The 15,079-nt window shown below is 40.5% G+C and overlaps 1 protein-coding gene across 4 annotated transcripts in view; it reads left to right on the forward strand.

Annotated features, from left to right (window-relative positions):
* The window catches only part of LOC123758729 (glutamate receptor ionotropic, delta-2), an 84,368-nt gene that overhangs the window by 1,301 nt on the left and 67,988 nt on the right, over positions 1 to 15,079 (forward strand). For all 4 annotated transcript variants that reach the window (XM_069334536.1, XM_069334535.1, XM_069334533.1 and 1 more), the window contains exon 2: positions 2,681 to 2,813. The gene's annotated coding sequence lies outside the window, so the exon portion shown is untranslated. The remainder of the gene's footprint in view (positions 1 to 2,680; positions 2,814 to 15,079) is intronic.

Raw genomic sequence — 15,079 nt, forward strand, 5'->3', positions numbered from 1 at the left:
ATATCGCTGGATTATCGGATTATGTTTTATATCGTAACTAGCGTAGAGCACTCGAGAAAAGGGTAATGTTTCTGCTATTTTTGTAACATTTTTGGCTTCCATACCGCGCAAGAGACTTGGAATGTATCTGCAAGGAGGTTCAGAAAAGACAGCCTTGTCAAGCTAGATAAGCCAATGGTGAAGAATGACCCCAGCTGAGAGTTCTTGGACTGCATCTGGTTAACTCAGGCAAACACAGCATAGTCCAATCGGTAGTGCGTGTGCCTACGGAGTGCAAGGGGTCGGGTTTGATCCCTTTATACGACAATAGTTGATCAATCAGGTTCTGGTGATTTCATCGTGAACAGCGTGACAACATCCGCTAGAACACTCGCTGCCACTTATATTATATAACCAGACATGTCAAACTGAGGTTCCCCGAGCACCATATGGGTCACATTTGTGTTGTCACTCTTGCATCTGAAGAACACCAGTTCACTCTTTAACCTGTAGAACACCACCTAATACTTGTTTATGAAGAACAAGAATGTAACACTTGTACTTGAAGAACAAGAACTCAATATTTGCACCTAGAAGACAAGAACTTAACACTTGGTCATGAAGAACAAGAATATAATACTTGGACATGAAGAACAAGAACTCAACACTTGTACCTGAAGAAGAACTTAACACTTGAAGAACAAGAACTTAACACCTGAAGAACAAGAACTTAACACATGTTCCTGAAGAATAAGAACCTAACACTTTAGGAAAATCATCTCTAACAAAAAGTCAAACCCATTTGGCCTAATAGTCATGTGACAAAAAAGTCTATGCTTCCGTAATGCTTCATAATAACTCAACACTAAATATTTATAGGCTATTGTGTAAAGGTATTTATTTTATAAATGTAAAGAAATACTATACATGCTTTGGAGTTTAGTCCTGAGTTGATCATATACAGTATGTATAGTTTTCTTGTTAGCTTTCTTTAATATATTATTGCCTACTGTCTTGCCGCGTCCTACTCTACAGTGTTTGAGGGAATGTAAACTTAAATTATTCACTCTCCGTTCGTAAACAAGATTCCTTGATGCCCTGGGTTAACTTGGTCATCCTTCGTCGCATAATTTGAAGATCATTCACTTTAATTTTGTAAAGTGGTAAATTATACGTTGTGAACACGACGGTCCTTTGTTTTGATGATGGGCTGTTCTAGATACTGGGTGTTCATATAAAAGTTTTACAGCTTCGAAGCTTAGATGGTTCACCTGGGCACATTGGTGGTATTATATAAATAATTTATGCCATTGTTTTAATGTTTCAGATACTAATCATAACTCGATTTTTTTGTTGACAATCTTACTTAACAATTTTTGTGTATTATATCTTATGTTTATCAACAACGAGCTGCATTTCTCAATTTTCCAAGCATTAAAGTCAAGGTCTTCTCTAACCTTCGTGTATCTTCGTCTGGATTTATTACCCGCCCTATTTTAGTGTCATAGGGAAATTTACTTTATGTTGGTGTTCACGTCTACTTTAGAACATCTATCTATATGGTGAATCAGGTTCAGAACTCGCACTTACGAGATCTGCAACACCTGCATCGATCATGGTGGCGTAGTTGGTATGTATTAAACAGTTTATGAGAGCCGAAGCACTACGAGACTTACAAGAGCGCTCTGAGCCTCAAGTTATTATTACTGACGACCTTGTAGTGCTTCAGAGCTCGTAAACTGTTCAGTAAATATAGACTAAGCCACAATGCTCGGCAAGTAAAAGGTGAAAGATCTATATGGACCCGTAAATGATGGACGAACCCTACTTCAAGATTCATCAGGCATCTATGCAACCTCTTTCGAAACCTGTATGTCTTTCTTTAATCATGACGACTTTGTTTAAATGTATTAAATAGCTGACCTATTTAATCCCCCCAATACAAATTGGGGGGGATGACATTCACCCAATTCTGGGTGTTGCATCCCCCTAGGATGCAACCCCACAACAAGGAGTATACCTACTTGCTACTAGGTGAACATATCTCTCAAGTATATTTATATAAACAACGCATCCTCCTGTTTAGATAGTACTTTCTGTAGATGTGTGCATCATCGTTCATTTAGTACTTACTGTAGATATGTGAACCATCGTTCATTTATTGACGTTAATGACAATTAGAGTAGAATGTGGTACTATTCACTTTATATTGGTCGGAAAAAAATACGCTAAAAGCCAAACTTAAATATACCTAGGCATAGTATAGCACATATGTGCACCATTTTAGGCCTCAGCGTATATTAGGCCTAGGAAAATAGGTTAGGCTTTATTAGCAACATAAAACACAAAACCTTTTCCATTTCCTCCAAATTCAATAAGGGCGAAATTGTGCCAAATTCTAGTTTGTATTTGTAAATTACGTCAATATATGTACGATGGTCCACATGGTTAGTAAAGTACTAACTAAACATGAGGCTGGGCACTATATTGCACCCACTAATGGTTCCGTGTTGGCTTTAAAGCCTATTACTGAAACAAAACTTCCGTCAGAAATAAATTTCTATATCTTTTTTGACAGTTACATGTAAATATTATTTGTCCTCTATTATTTACTAATTTGAATTTAGGTTAAATATCGGTCACTATTTTCCCGTATGTGGCCCAAGACTATATAACATAAGATTGTGTGGTGTTTATACAGGAACCATCAACAGGGCCGTGAAGGACAGGCATCAGTGTTGTGTCGTCAGTGGTGGTCGTGGCGTGCTACTCCACCCCTCCTCCAGTGTGCTTCTCACCTCAACACCTACATGCTGGCCGCCCTCGAATATCCCGTAAGAATAATAAATATATTTTCCTTGCGTTTTATGCTAAACCACTGGGATGTGCCCGAGAAGTTATAGCACAACCTGTCCTCTTAAAAAGAACGTCGCTTTTGGCTCGTATGCGCCGCTATGGCCGAATTTGGACGTAATTTGAAAATGAAAATAAATTTGGGAATTTTTTTTTCAACAACAGTAAGTTAAGGGTCGTCTGGTAGGTTAGGTGGGCAGGAAATTCTCATGAAGTTTCAAAACGTTATGAAAAACGTGAATTGAAAGTCATCTATTCTAACCTTAGAGTCGGCCGGACGACTCAAACACAAAACGGAACAGTACGTCACTTTTGTGAGTCAATTTCATTTCAAATTACGTCCAAATTTGGCCATAGCGGCGCATACGAGCCAAAAGTGACGTTATTTTTAAGAGGACGGGTTGAATCACACCAGTTGCTCCATGTCGGATCATATCGTAGCATTACTGTGGTAATTACCTAAATGTAGTTACAGGATGAGAGCTACGTTCGTGGTGTGCCGTCTTCCCAGTACTGTCATATAACGCTTTGAAACTACTGACGGTCTTGGCCTCCACCACCTTCTCACCTAACTTGTTCCAACCGTCTACCACTGTTTGCGAAAGTGAATCTTCTTATTTCTTCGGCATCTGTGTTTAGCTAGTATAAATCTATGACCTCTTGTTCTTAAAGTTCCAGGTCTCTGGAAATCTTCCCTATCGATTTTATCAATTCCTGTTACTATTTTGTATGTAGTGATCATATCACCTCTTTTTCTTGTTTTCTAGTTTTGGCATATTTAATGCCTCTAACCTTTCCTCGTAGCTCTTGCCCTTCAGTTCTGGGAGCCACTTAGTAGCGTGTCTTTGCACCTTTTCCAGTTTGTTGATGTGCTTCTTAAGATATGGGCACCACACAACCGCTGCATATTCTAGCTTTGGCCTAACAAAAGTCGTGAACAATTTCTTTAGTATATCTCCATCCATGTATTTAAAAGCAATTCTGAAGTTAGAAAGCGTGGCATAGGCTCCTCGCACAATATTCTTTGTGGTCCTCAGATGATAGTTTTCTATCTAGAACCACCCCTAGATCTTTCTTTATCAGAATTCTTTAAAGATTTCTCACATAATATATAGGTTGTGTGGGGTCTATGTTCTCCTATTCCACATTCCATAACATGACATTTATTAACATTAAATTCACCTTTTGTATATTCACCTTTGATGTCCTCACGTTGATCATTGTTCCCTTCCCACATTCTTCCTCGTTGGTTTAAAGTACATCAGCCAAGTACAGCGGGGGTTATGGTGCAAGTGAAAATTGATGCGGTTTCTCCCTGTAACTTTATCCTTGTATATCACCCCCCCCCCCTTCTCTACAAAGTGCACTATATTTTGGTGTGGACCCCCCCCCCCCCACACCTTCTCTACAGTACACTATATTTTGGTGTGGGTACCCCTTCTCCACAGTTCACTATATTTTGATCTTGGTGTGGACCGCCTCTCCACAGTCAACGCATCATCGTCTTCTTTGTATACTTTCAAATGAATTTATATTCAATCTCTGACTTGCATAATGCAGTCGGTGGTCTCGCAAGGTCAGGATGAAATTAAGGGAACATGAGCCCAAAAATATGCAATAAATGAAAACTAGTTCGATTTCAAACTTTTTTGACAAGTTATATATGAAAAGGGTTTCATCTGGTCCAAGTCTCAGCATCGTAGCATAAATAGGGAGAAAAAAATATTGAATTGTCAAATTTTCCAAAATGGTAAAAAATTAACATCAAACACAAGTGTCAACTGAAATCATGTCTATGACTCTCAGCTATGACAATAGCATATAATAAAAATATTTAATAATTAGTTTTATGCAATTTTTTTTTTCTTGTTTATCGGACTATTTGCATGAAACTTGTACACCTGACTGCACGTAAGCCTATCTGTAAGGGTGCCAATTTTGGATGAAATTGCTTGTCAACCTCGGCCACAGATGGCAGAACCTTAGACTTTGTTTTACTTATTTATTTTAAAGTAACATAAACGTTTCTATAACTTTAATTTTTTATTCAATTTACATGAAACTTACACCTTATATGTAGTTTGTTTCTACAAATCTGTTTCGACTTTTTGTCTTACGTTCATCTATTGATTTTATAATAGTAATAAACCATGATATACTTGCATAATTATTTTATGGAACTTTGACTCTTTGTATTAGTAAAACTAAACATATTTTGGAAAAACCGCTGAAATGGATCCTTTTATTATATGCTAATGTGATATAAGTGTCATATGATTTAATTTGAAACTTGTGGTTGTAATTTCGATTTGAAAATGCGTAAAATTCGTTGAAAAAAACAAATCTTTCTATTTAGGTTGCAATACTGAAGCTTGGAACAATTGCATCCTTTTTCATATACAACTAGTCAAAAAAAGATTTGTTGATATTGAACAACTTTTAAAAAACTAACTCATGGCCCCTTAAAATATAATACACAGTTACTAATACTTCTGCAATAAAAAGGCTAGTGGCCTTTTTATAATTTTATCACATCCGTTATTTGGGGGTTCTAGAGATTTGCTAATAGTGAATAATTTCCATTTCGCATGTACATTGTATTCACATGCACATTGTTTAGCTCCTATGTTACCGCTTTTCGTGTCATAGGCTTGGAATGCTACACTTTCAGAACTGACCTGCCTCTACCCATTTTCTGTTCATTTAATGATTTAGTTTTAACATCTGACGAACACCCGTCCTCTGTTATAACAGAACACAAATAAAAGCTCACTCTCATATGAAGAACAAAATCTCACTCTTGCACCAAGAGTCTTACACCTAACGAACATCCACCCACTTGTGTATGTGAACAGTACCAACCCACCCACTCGTGTATATGAACAGCACCCACCCACCCACTCTTGTACGTCAGAACAACTTACTCTAACATTTTCACAATAACGGAGCACTTTGCCACCAGAAGATCACCAATTATATTTATCACGTGAATAAAATCAACATTCTCTGGCGGAATTATCACAAGTAAGCGCCAAGCATGTTTGACTGTATAACACTTGGAAGAAATGAGAGAACAAGGAGCTGGGATATAAGAGCAGGGTGAAGGAACGCTGCTTAACCTCTTGGACCATCGGGGATCGTACGCAGATCGTGCAAGAGAACTGTCTTTTCTTGCAGTTAAAACGCGAAACCAGAGTTAATTTGCTTGGTGGCACAACAAGCTGACGCGGTGGAACAAAGGTGTCAACGAAAAATAAAGTCGAAACGATATAATATTAATTTTAAGCTGGTTTTAGCATCGCCGCCGCCGCTGCTGTTGTGGCCCAATGACCGCCATCTGGGAAGGGTCCATGAGGAAAGAATTCAAGCCAGAGAAACACTGTGTAGCATATGTGGTTAAGTAACAACGCCAGCGTGGGGCTATACTTTTTTGCCTCTGTTTTATGACATGGGGGAGAAGGAAGTTGGGTACGAATATACTGGCAAAGATGTGACTGACGTGTCATTGACGTTCTTAAGATGCTCGGTGCTTGCTGGATGTTGAATTATGCTTTAGGAAAAAAATAGGGATAGTGTTATTAAGTTTTCGGTAGAAACGGTTTGTGAAATTACTTCTTACCGAATTACTGAAAGATAACATCAATGGGTAATGTTAGAACATAAAAGTGAAGCTAGAAAGTATTACTAGAACATAAAACAAGATGTAGCTAAAGAGTAGAAAATGGTGGGGACGCGAAAAGACACCGCAATGAACTGATACTGTCAACAACCTGTGTCACTCCAGGATTTATCTGAAAGATCGCACACAACACAACATTTATATCTTGACATCTTGCGAAAAAGATTGCCGTCTGCAAGATTCTTAGCCATTTTTTTTTCAAGTGTACCTTTATCAGTCGTTTCTAAAAGATAAAATAAGGTTTTAATAATTCTTTACTTTGTGGATGGTACAGTTTGCATCTATGATAGGTTAATGTGTCATGAAGTGTGCTCCACCTCTCAAAAGGTTCTTAGGCCTGTGAGGCATGTGAGGGCTCTCGCGAGGTAGGAGTCTCTCATGCGTTATGATAGGGCACTCGTGTATATACGCGTGTCTGTATTTCAGTACTCCCTCAGGAAGTAGGTTGGAACACTGAGGTGGGTGAGGGAGGACCCGTGAGGTAGAAGGGAGCCCGTGTCTCATGAGTGATACATGTAGGGGTGTGTGAGGTGGGCGTTGTGAAGAGTAGTATTCATATTATTTATGCACCTGCTGCCTCCCGCCCCGTCAACACCTATTATATAGGATGTCGACGGACAGCAGTTTATTATTGTTTATACATTTTAAATATTTGCTAACCTATGAATTTACTCATGAATGTGACGCGTTGTTTGCTCCTTGCCAATTGTTGACTGTTTGAAAGAAATGTTGGGTTGTAGCAAGCGGGTCTTATACACACATGGCGGATGGGTTGCTGAGGTGTTCAGGGGAGTGGGCGTGTATCTACACCCCGTGCAGCGTGCACATATGTATAGCGTGTATGTATACAGCCTATAGCAGCAGGTACCCCCACCCCCCGGCAGGGGTTTTCAGCTAATAAGCCTTTCCCTACCACAGACGTGGCCACACATTTACAATGCTAACCAGCATATATATATATATATATATATATATATATATATATATATATATATATATATATATATATATATATAATATATATATATAATATATATATAATATATATATAATATATATATAATATATATATTATAATATATATATATATATATATATATATATATATATATATATATATATATAATAGACATTTTCTTCCGTCCTCCATGGACAGAGTTGGAGATCTGTTAAACATGTAGTGCAGTGATTTATTGAACAATCAACCACACAAGGTGATTGTAGGGCTTTTAAAATGCTACTTTAAACTACATACAAAAGTACATAGATTTACGTCTGTCCTAAATAAACCAACCCGTTCTCGCAAATTTAATAAGTCAATATTGACTTATTAAATATGTGCATATGTGACATACTTAACATAATAGTTTCCCTTGAAAAGCTTCATAGAAAACACCGACCTTACCTAACCTACTTAGTATGTTAAGATAAGCATCTTATTGCTTCGTAATTACAATTATTACCTAACCTATACCTATAATAGGTTAAGTAACAATTGTAATTACGAAGCAATAAGATGCTTATTTTTACATACTAAGTAGGTTAGGTAAGGTCGGTGTTTTCTATGAAGCTTTTCAAGGGAAACTATTATGTTTAGTATGTCACCTATGCACGCAACTAATAAGTCAATATTGACTTATTAAATTTGCGAGAACGGGTTGAAATAAACAGTGTTCGAGGTGTCGTTTACATAATTACTGTGTGTGTTTACAAAGGTGAAGTGAAATTCTGATCAGCGTTAACATATGCTGTGAGTATGTATGTGTGTGAATGTATATATAATTAGTATATTTTTTCTCATACGCACAATGTGTGTACATTTCTCTCCTAATTTGAGAGGGTACGATAGCGGCTATAGAAACTAGTGTGTTATTAAGCACTTAATCACTGAAAGTGATTAAGATGCTTTTACATGCTCAGGTTATAGTTGCATTACATGCATTGTATAACTGATGCATTACATAGTCAATCTTGGGTACAAGTCTAGTATATCAAGTGTTCCAGTATTCATATAGAATTTACAGAATTCAGCATACCTCAGCCCAGGAGGGCGAAAATCGATCAATATTGGACATTCTACAATATAATGTTAAGGGAGTGCATGGTTTTTTCTTTCACAAAGTTGACACATAGTGTATTCGACACTCGGGTTTTGAGAAAGCTGCCAGATACGTCTATATCCCAGGCGTATTCTGGCTACTATAACATCACATTGCCGAGTTCTTGCTCTTAGTTCTATATATGAATGTCCCCTCACGATGTTTATCGTAATGTTTAATGCTACAACTTTCGGGTCTTTGTGAATTTGTTAGGTCAGTAAGATTTTCATTAGATATTTTCTGTCACTGCTAATGAAACACCTATATCAATTTCTACTACTGGTTTTCTACAAGCTGTTTTTGCAAGCATTTCAACAGGTGTCATGGTTTGAGATGCCAACATGTGATGGTATCCAAAGGAATTTAATTTCAAATCTGTTTTCTTTAGCCGCTAAAACATTCATTCGAATATCATCTGTCGCTCTACCGTTCAAAGTGGTTGCGAGGCTGTTTATAACAATAATACTTGTTACTCGTAAACGGTTTAATAATTGTAAACAAAGCCGTCAAAGATTGAGAAGATGTACAGGTTGGTAAGTAGTGGGGTAACAGCTTGATGAATCCGGCCCCTAGTGTGTCACGCGAGGCAGTCCACCCCGCAACATTTATTTACGAAAACAGCCGGATTAACAGATGCTTCCTTTCTTAAGAAGACAGTCGTTTAAAATGTTCTTGGCAGCGAGTGGAGGTGGGTCAAGTTGTTACATAACGGTAGTAAGGGGAGAAGCGGTGTTACGTAAGAAGCCACAAATAGTCGGCTACCTCGGGCATATTGGTCCATGCGAGGCTGCTTCAATCTGTACACAATTATTTTCTCTCGTATTGTTCCACATCATCTTGCCGACTTTCCATTACGTTTGCTATACTGTTGAGAAAGTTGATCAACCCATCTGTAGTGATAACGAGTAGGCACAACCAAATGCGCGCGCACACTTCACTCTAATTCTTGACCTTACGAAGCAAAAGTCAGACAACTTCCTATATATAATTTTTAGCGTCTACATCCCCCATCTGTGTTGTTGGCATCGTGGAGATCACGACTTATGCTTTTGGCACCGTGAGTCACACGCCGTGGTGACACTTTTAAAGCTTTGTAATATTACAGGAGGGGGGGGGGGTGCTGGCGCTTGGGTAGGGTGTTAGTGAACGTTTGAGGGGATCTAAATCCCCTGGCATTAGATTTGGGCGTTTATTTTTGTTTTTACTATTTGTATTTACTATTTGTTTAGCTCTTGGACCCCCGCCTATCTAATCTTTGGTAGTCGAATGTACCGACTCCCAATCTGTTTTCCGCTATCATATCTACTACATGCACAATTAAATCACAGTAACGTTATGTATTAATGCGAAAATCAGTAGGATCCATGAGAAGGATTCGAACCCGCACACGTACATAAACACATCCCGGGTGCAGCCCATAGCAGCTGGTACCGACTTTACTGCTTGGTGAATAAGGGGATCAGGTAGCAGAAACTGGCCATTTGTTTCTGCCTTGGCAGGAAATGTAATCCGGGCCCTTTGGACTACGACCCCCAAGCGCTGTCCACTCAGTTTAGCTCATTTATTATGCACCCCATACCCATCTTGTGGGCGGTAGTGGAAAGGGTTACAGAGGCACATAATGGGCTCAGGGACTGAACCCCACAGTTCATTTAGCTAAACAAGTTACAATCTAGATGAGCTAGTTACAAAATTCAGTACAAGTCGTCACATCAACAATGGGTTCGAGATCGACCAAGTATAGTTTCTAAATTAAGCAACTGACATATGTTGCGAGCTAGTGTCACAATTGATATGTTTGTCCTGTACACCGCCCCCCCCCCCCCCCATCCAGTGGGGCAGCGGTGGATAGGTTACAATCACTTAGTTACTACCTACAGTTAGCAAACTGGGGATATTTGGCTAAAATTTTTGGTAGCAGATCATTTTGAATTAAATATTTACACATCGCTGGAACATTGGTTATAGAATTGTCTCTGAATTCACGTATCTTTTCGCACTCCATCACATAGTGACGGAGGGTGTGCGAATAATTTTGTTGACAGTTTACATTTGGTCAGGTCTACATCAGCAGATAATGAGAATTCCCAGAGATACTTGTAACAGAGTCTAAGCCGAGCAGCAGTAACATCTAGAAGTCTGCTGATTTTATTGGATGATCCATAGATGTGTGGCTCCTCTTGCATGATAGTATGATGATAGATGGAATTACTGGTGTCGATTTCACTTTGCCTCAGATCTACAAGATCTTGTTGAAGTTCTTGGTTGTACTACTGCATTAATTGTTAGTGACTTTATCATCCTTAAATGCTCTCAACTCTTAAGACATAACTGTAACATGCTCGTGTCTGAAGCTAGACACAAATACAACAAAACTATTAATGATGGTAACAGTCAGTGTAATCATTTCATGTGGTCTCCATCTCGTGTTGGCCTCCTAATGCATGATAGAGCTGATAAGTTCGCCAAAGAATCTGCCTTTAAAGGAGATGTTGAGTGTAATCTTGGATTGTCAATGAGCAATCTGAGAGCAGTGTACTCAGCCGCGAGGTCCCCTCCCTCTTTTGAGTGTGTGTGTGTGTGTGTGTGTGTGTGTGTGTGTGTGTGTGTGTGTGTGTGTGTGTGTGTGTGTGTGTGTGTGTGTACTCCCCTATTTGTGCTTGCGGGGGTTGAGCTTTGGCTCTTTGGTCTCGCCTCTCAACCGTCAATCAACTGGTGTACAGATTTCCGAGCCTACTGGGCTCTATCATATCTCCATTTCAAACTATGTATGGAGTCGGCCTCCACCACATCGCTGCCTAATACATTCCATCTGTACACACACACACACACACACACACACACACACACACACACACACACACACACACACCACACTGTTTGTGTTTGATTTAAGTGTTTGAATAATTAGTAATATGTGTACACAAACGTACACATTACTAAATATTCAAACACTTAAAATCTGCCCTGGAGAATATTCTGAAGGATAAATGCAGTTTGGCAGGTGAGTATGTTTTCGCGTGTGTGTGTGTGTGTGTGTGTGTGTGTGTGTGTGTGTGTGTGTGTGTGTGTGTGTGTGTGTGTGTGTGTGTGTGGTGGGGGGGGGGGGGGGGGGCGGGGGGAGGGAGGGGAGCATATTTGAGGCCTGTCGAGAGATCTTAAATATGGATAATGGTGTTTAGTCAGCTGAATGTTAACTTTCAGGCGCACAGCTAAGAGACAGAAAGGGGAGGAAAAAACTACCATGACTGATTGGTCAAGTAGCGTAAATTGGGCGTGGAGGAAGAGGAAGATGAACAAATAAACGCAAGAACAAACAAACAAACTGCCTGTTGTTGAATTGGCGAAGAAGGCCTTGGTGCGATTTTATCCCTTCCTCACACACTCGGGGGGGGGGCCCCTCCTCCCTTCCTCACACACTCGGGAGGCCCCCCCTCCCTTCCTCACACACTGGGGGGCCCCCCCTCCCTTCCTCACACACTGGGGGGCCCCCCCTCCCTTCCTCACACACTGGGGGGCCCCCCCCTCCCTTCCTCACACACTGGGGGGCCCCCCCCTCCCTTCCTCACACACTGGGGGGCCCCCCCTCCCTTCCTCACACATTGGGGGGCCCCCCCTCCCTTCCTCACACACTGGGGGGCCCCCCCTCCCTTCCTCACACACTGGGGGGCCCCCCCTCCCTCCCTTCCTCACACACTGGGGAGGCCCCCCCTCCCTTCCTCACACACTGGGGAGGCCCCCCCTCCCTCACACACTGGGGGGCCCCCCCTCCCTCACACACTGGGGAGGCCCCCCCTCCCTCACACACTGGGGGGCCCCCCCTCCCTCACACACTGGGGGGCCCCCCCTCCCTCACACACTGGGGAGGCCCCCCCTCCCTCACACACTGGGGGGCCCCCCCTCCCTCACACACTGGGGGGCCCCCCCTCCCTCACACACTGGGGGGCCCCCCCTCCCTCACACACTGGGGGGCCCCCCCTCCCTCACACACTGGGGGGCCCCCCCTCCCTCACACACTGGGGGGCCCCCCCTCCCTTCCTCTCACACTCGTCCCCCCCCCCTTCCCTTCCTCATCAAACTAACTATTATTTACCTTTCTGTATCTGTGAACTTCACATTCTCTGAACAACATAACATTTTGTTACGGAACTTCATATTTGAGTTTATCCTCGCATTGTTCTCTGACCAACACGTCCACGGCTCTATAAAAATCATGATAGTAGAGCTTCTCTTCAGTTAGATATTCAGCTCCTCACGCCAGCATCTTACTAAAGTCCCTACACCTTACACCCAATAATCGTCTTAAGGGTAGAAAAGGGGGAATTTTATTATTCATTGAATATATCTTTTCGCAAGAGGTAATAGGTTTATACTGTATATTTAATATCTTGTTTGTAAACAGGACAGTTGTTATGGGAAATGCCTCAGATTGGTTATAAATAAGCTACAAATTGCAGGTAAAATATAAAATCAATTTTTTAAGATTTGTTGAAAATGCATTTAATGTGTGTGTTGAAGACCGTCTTAGAGAGTAATACATTAGACAAGGATTCAGTTGCCAAGTTAAAGAAATTGGGAGAATTCCAAGCTCCGCCCTGGGACTGATGACCATTCTTATTGAATAAACCCGCCTTCATCTGGGATTTGGGCATAGAAGGCATCTCATAATTACCACCATTATTAACTGACAAAATTATCACCCTGTTTCTTGACTCTAGTAAATCATCTTGCTAAATAAGTCGATAATATTCAAGACTAGGAGCCCATACGACGCGATCCTTCCCAGTGCCTGGGTGTATATATTTTCTCCAGCTAGATGTATCAATACAATGTTCATTTGTCAACCATTTGAAAATGGTTCCTGAGGAACATGAGTCTGGTGATAGTGGGATGGGCATATTTTCCGTCTCATCTATCGCTGTTGCCATAGTGACGAAGGTGGGGTATCTTCATAATCTCCAACGTCATCAACTGCAGAAAGCTATTATTCATCAAATTGCTCAACATTCGGACTTTCACAATATTGGCTGGAGATCTCGCCTGTTCAATGAAGTCTAGAATTGTACTGTATTGCACTATACTCTCGACCAGTCCTGTTGGCACAGGAGATACTATATCAGCTTCACACACAACCCTTTGTTCAGTTTCTCGATAGCTTCAATTTTTCTAACTCGTATTCCTAGCTCAACTCTCACGTTCCAAACGAGAGTGGGTTTGGTGGGTGCATGGAATCACTTTTGGGTCTTTGGTTGGAGGACGAGCTGCATCTCGCAACTGATGACGTTCGAACACTTCCGGAACAAGTGCCTCACTGACGAATTTTGTTCGAATTACAGTGCTGTAAATGCTTCGCCCACGTACTACAAATCCAAAATCATCGCCAACAGAACCTAAACACTTAACCAAACCAGTGCCTAAATGTGTACAATATGGTAATATAAAATAATTTTCATTTATGATAAAATTCCTGTTTTGAATGAATTAGTTGTTAAAATTGATGATGGGTCTTTGGGGTCGACCGATGGATAGAATGGACTAGGTCCGAGGACGGGTGGCTTGAAGAAGACTGGCAGAGTATTTAGCAACCCGTCCTCAAACAACGTCCATTCCATCCAGCGGTTGATCCCAAAGACGCATTCATTAATTTTAACATGCAGTTCATTCAAAAGAGGAACTTTATCATATATAAATGAAAATTATTTTATATTGCCATATTGTACATATTTAGGCACTGGTTAGGTTAGGTGTTAAGGTTCTGTTGGCGATTATTTATATTTGTAGTACGTGGGTGAAGCATTTACAGCGTTGTGGTTCGAAAAAAAAATCGTCAGTGAAGCACTTGTTCCGGAAGTGTTCGGACGTCATCAGTTGTGAGTCGTGTGTAAACAGTTTTTCATTCATAAACAGCTGGGGTTTGGCGGGTGCATGGAATGGACTCTGGGGCCTTTGTTTAGAGGATGGGCTGTATTTAGAGAGGTGCGATTCGAACACGAGAAGAGAGCAAAGCCATGATCGAGAAAAGTTTGAGCATTATAAAGTAGTCTCGTGTAAGGTGTTTTTCATTCATAAACGGAGTTTGGCGGCTGGATTAACAAGCATTTGGCCATTGTTCACGGTGACGGCCTGGTATGTTGGCAGGCCTGGTTTGGTATGCGTTCGCACCCTTTGTTTGTTTTGCCTCAACACCATCTCCAACCCGTCATCAAAACAGTCTAAATGCTCGTCAGTCTAACGGCCAAACCCATATATTAATATATATAAATATATATAAATATATATAAATATATAAAATAATGTTGAATATGACCGAAAGGGTAAGATTAATAATTCTAACTCGAATCTTCTCAATATTTCTTATGTTTTTCTTCACTCTCGAGGGTAATTGAAAAATTAACTCTCCAAAATTCATTCTTTACATTTTTATTTTTGGTCTGACGCCTGAATGAGTTTCGTAAGCTTCTTACATTTT

The sequence above is a fragment of the Procambarus clarkii genome, chromosome 31 (genome assembly GCF_040958095.1).
Source record: "Procambarus clarkii isolate CNS0578487 chromosome 31, FALCON_Pclarkii_2.0, whole genome shotgun sequence".
Classification (NCBI taxonomy): Eukaryota; Metazoa; Arthropoda; class Malacostraca; order Decapoda; family Cambaridae; genus Procambarus; species Procambarus clarkii.